This window comes from Penaeus chinensis, chromosome 30, assembly GCF_019202785.1.
Source record: "Penaeus chinensis breed Huanghai No. 1 chromosome 30, ASM1920278v2, whole genome shotgun sequence".
Classification (NCBI taxonomy): Eukaryota; Metazoa; Arthropoda; class Malacostraca; order Decapoda; family Penaeidae; genus Penaeus; species Penaeus chinensis.
The window spans coordinates 9,018,958-9,023,957 of record NC_061848.1 but is presented as its reverse complement, the minus strand read 5'-3'; positions in this window follow the sequence as shown (position 1 = coordinate 9,023,957).

Below are 5,000 nucleotides of genomic sequence, written 5' to 3'. Positions count from 1 at the left end.
TATTGCATCATTATTATCATAATTTGTCGTAGTAGTTGTAGTAATATCATTATTATCATCATTACTATTATCGTTGTCATCATCATCATCAGCATTGTCATTTTATTATTATTATTATTCCTATTATTATTATTGTCATTGTGGTTATTACGGTCACTCTTCTTTTTTCTTCTTCTCCTTATCATTGTAGTTGTCATCACTATCATGATTATCATTATCATTACTATTATCATAATAATTATGTTTATCATTGGTATTACTATCATCATTATTATCATTATCATTATTAATACTAATATCATTATATTAATTGTTATTGTTCTTCTTATTAATGCTTATTAGCATTATTGTCACTATTGTTAGCATTATTACTGCTATTATATGATTTGTTATAAGATTTTTAATGATATTTTTTTTTTTACTTAGTTCATTCTGTAACAACGTTTCCACAAAGTCTCTTTCATAATAGAAATGACCTCGATATTCCAGCTCTTCGAATATCTAGTATGCATTATAACGTTCTTTTCAAGTGTTATCCTTTCTTATATTTCATACAATGCGCTGACTCATCTGACTTGTATTGTCTTTTGTGCAACTCAATACACACGTTGCCACAGTTATATAAAACAGGTTCGCTAAACCACTAGTTAGCTCTCCACATTATGTCGTGTGGAACAATTGGTGCTGAGGAGTTATAAAGGCTTTGCTATAAACATATACCATGGATCTGAACCATCCGTGATACGAATCATAAATGAAACGTCTTTACTTCTTTGTAACTTTTTCATATATATATATAGTGCCTCATACACCTGATTCTCCAGACGGCTCCCTGTTTCCTCTTCAAACGTTCTATGTTATCAGATTCTCGATTATTGTTCGACTTTCTTTTCCGTCAAGTGCTAACCCTCCTTACTCTTGTACCGCTTACAAGTGGCAGAAACCAGGGATTGGTAAAGTTATATTTTTTATTTATCAGTAATCTTCCCTTGCGTGCACAGTGTGTAGTGCCTCATCTCTGATATACTCCAGTTAGCTCTCCGATCCCTGTTTAGACGTCCACTTTTATCAGACCCAAATATCTCTAATTCTCCAAAGAGCTCCTCTTTCCTTTTCAGACACTCACTGTTGTTAAAGTCAAAATTATTGGACGACTCAGCAGAAACCAAGGATCTCTGCTCTGGTATGGACACACACAAACATGATTCATCGATACCATCGGGTGTAGTCATGGATAAGACTCTCTTTTAAAACATGTTCCGAACTGTGCCTCCAACAGCCAAAAAATACAGGGTTGTGAGGTTTCATTCACTTGTACTAGACTGTACAGGAGTCTGTCTGTTACCCATGGCTTAACAAAGAAACACTTACGTTTTTATACATTGATAAGTTCCAAAATGCAGTATCTGGAACAGTAAAACAAGTATTGGAAAATGCTCATCAGAAAGGTAACGAAAATACATTAAAACATTAAGGAAATGAACTGAAAGAAAACGCGAACAGAAAAGGTAGATAAAGTGTCAGAAATATTCGGAGAAAATAAATAAAGAAAACGAAAGAAACTCTAATAATTGGATGCAATAAGGAAATAATAATGATAAAAAATATATATAATGAAACGCTTAAAGATGAAAATTAAGGCAAAAGAAAATAACCACAACGAGAAGACTATAACAAGAAATGATGATACAAGAGTGGACAAGAAAAGAAAAAAAAAGAAAAGAACGTAAGCTTGAGAATAAGAAGAGAGAGAGAGCGAGAAATACAGTAAACAGAGGAAATAAGATAGGCGAAAAAAAAGAAACTTGCACATAAAAAAATGAGAAAAGCAAGCAATAATAATAAAAAAAAACATAAGATGCATAAAATGAAAACAATAATAAAACAAGATAAACAAGGGATAACACACAATACAAACATAAAACAAACAATCAGAACAAAAGAGACATACTCTAAGCAATGAGGAACAAATCAACAAGAAGAAATATTAGAAAGATAAAAATAACATAAAATACATATTATAAAACAAGTAATCAGAGACGAAAATAAGAAATATACTTTAAACAAATCAACGAGATGGAATAACAAAGAAAAACTAAAAAAAAAAAACAAATGAAAGATTTGTTGCGAAAGTGAACAGGATGTGAAAATGGGCGCAAGGAAATCACGTGTTCAGTGTACATATCTATCTAGTATAGAAATCGACACCTTTTCATAGCAGGTATACCGTATTGCGAAATATACTGTACAGCAGTGCGGAAAAGAAGGGTGTTGGAGGTCGGAAATTGGGAAATATATCACGATACAATTTGTGGTACACGGTATTACGCACTTAGGTTAAGGTGATTCCTTACTGTTTTTTTTCCCTTTCTGATTTTTGTTTTGTTTATAAAATAAGGATTCGTGAGAAGTGGGCATCGAAATTCATATGATACAAGAGTGCAATATTGTGGTAAACTGATAACTTATCCTCTCCTCTCCTTCACTCAAAATTTTATAAGAAAATAAAGACTGTTAATAATGGGCTGGGAATTTATTAGATATATTAAAGAAAAATTTTGTGATAGGCATAGAGACTAAACTGATAATCTATTACCCAGTTCATGATTGTATGCTTAGAAAATGGAGATTCGTGAGAAATAAATTCATATTTATTATTAGTAGTAGTTCTATTTTATTTTTTTAATACAAATACTTGGTGAATGACATGACGCATAGAAGTAAAGAGAGAGAGAGAGAGAGAGAGAGAGAGAGAGAGAGAGAGAGAGAGAGAGAGAGAGAGAGAGAGAGAGAGAGAGAGAGAGAGAGAGAGAGAGAGAGAGAGAGAGAGAGAGAGAGAGAGAGAGAGAGAGAGAGAGAGAGAGAGAGAGAGAGAGAGAGATAGATAGATAGAGAGAGAGAGAGAGAGAGAGAGAGAGAGAGAGAGAGAGAGAGAGAGAGAGAGAGAGAGAGAGAGAGAGAGAGAGAGAGAGAGAGAGAGAGAGAGAGAGAGAGAGAGAGAGAGAGAGAGAGAGGAGATAGAGAGAGGGGGGGGTAGAAAACGGGTGAAGGAGAGAGAAGAAGAGAGGGGAGGGAGGACAAGGAGATGGAGAGTGTGTGCGTGTGTGTGTGTGTGTGTGTGTGTGTGTGTGTGTGTGAGAAAGAGAGAGAGAGAGAGAGAGAGAGAGAGAGAGAGAGAGAGAGAGAGAGAGAGAGAGAGAGAGAGAGAGAGAGAGAGACGGACAGACCGACAAAGAAAAACCGCAGAATTCAAACATACATTCCGTCATTGTTTTAAAAGGTTCGTACCCTCATATTGGATGTTAGGAAATTTCGACATTCTCAGGTGTCGACCCTTTAACAACGAGGCGGGAAACATGCGATGGTTCTCACAGTTTCATTATAATGACTATCATCGTGTAAACTTAATTCTTTTGAATTCATTTTTATTGTAGAATTTGTTCATTTTCTTTTTTGTCTGAATCCTGTATAAGGCGAATGCAAAGGCAGGTATTATTATGCCTTAGTGGCTATTTTGATTAAGCAGTTACTCTGTGTATGGGTTATTGATGGTCAATTAGATTTTGTGGAGCAAACGAAGGTACTTCATTTGTTTGTGTGAATAACTAACGTCTTATTATTCTCTCTTTCTTCGTACTTTATGCGCGCGCGCGCGTGTGTGTGTGTGCACAAGACCATACCATGTGATCAAAATCATACATAACGGTATATCAAACAAAAACTACATTCGTCACCCACCCCTCGTTATCCGCACTGTCTACTATATCTTTATCGTTCAGTATAATTTCTACCTGTGTGATTTATATAAGAAGACATGCAAAAATAATGGAGATAAGTGGGTACCATTATTAACGAAAAATCCCCTACATTCAAGATAAATGTTTACCATTCTGTTAAAAAAAGACATAGAGATAAAAATAAGATAAAATAATAAGAAATGAAATGTACTATCAAAAATTACATTATACATTTCCATCGTAAATAATAACAAGTGTGATAACAAGGTTACTAATCTTAATTACATCGAATTATCTATCGCCATTTTTACAGCAAGAGATCGTCTGTTTTCGCGAAATACATGATGTAAATGCGACTGGCATGGTAACACGAAGGTAATGTTGCTGTATATATATATACACCCTGAAAACGAGATCATGTCCTGAAAAACGTAGCAGCTCTCACCGTTAATGATCATAACTGTGCTCATTAGTACAACATAGTCGTAATAATGAAATGCTCTTGTTATAAATTTTACCTCAGGTTTGTCGCTGTGTGTAGGTTTTGGTACCTGATATAGAATCATTGCTTTGAGTATTATTCAGTATTAAAGAAACAGTGTTAACAGTCCTAGTTAACAAGTACAGGCGTAGGCAGGCTTTGGTACAAATATTTGATAAAACATCATATATCAAGGTTACATGTTGTAGTTTTAGTTTAGTTTAGTTTAGTCCTTTATTTACCACCCTGGCTAACTGCACAGGCGTGGGCAAGCTGTGGTACATTTAATGCATGGTCATAACATTACATAGTGTTACATTTGAATTTTAGCCTATAACATTGCTATGAGTACTTTATCAGTTTAGGGAAAAGAACAATTGCACAGTCCTTTATCCACTACATGTTGTACGACAGGGAAATATGACGTATCAAAACCGCAGAGTTAAAGGTACGTAAAAAGCGGATATATAGAATAGCCCAGACAAAAAAATATATATGAAACAGTGATCCTTTATGTAACACCGCATTGTCACGCAAACTTCTGACTATCAGTCTCATCATCTTCCTCTCCCTTTCGTTGCCCCAGATTTTGTTCTAATATTTATGGTTGTTCTACGAAATCTCTACAGACTTCTCGGCAAATCTGAAAGATCTACAGTATGGTATAAAACGAGACATGCCTAACCGATACCGGAAACGCGCTTCCTGTCTTTTTCTGGGGGTGGGGGGGTAAATTCTGAAATTCTTTCTTTGTTTATCTATGAATCAGTGGTTTTATTTGT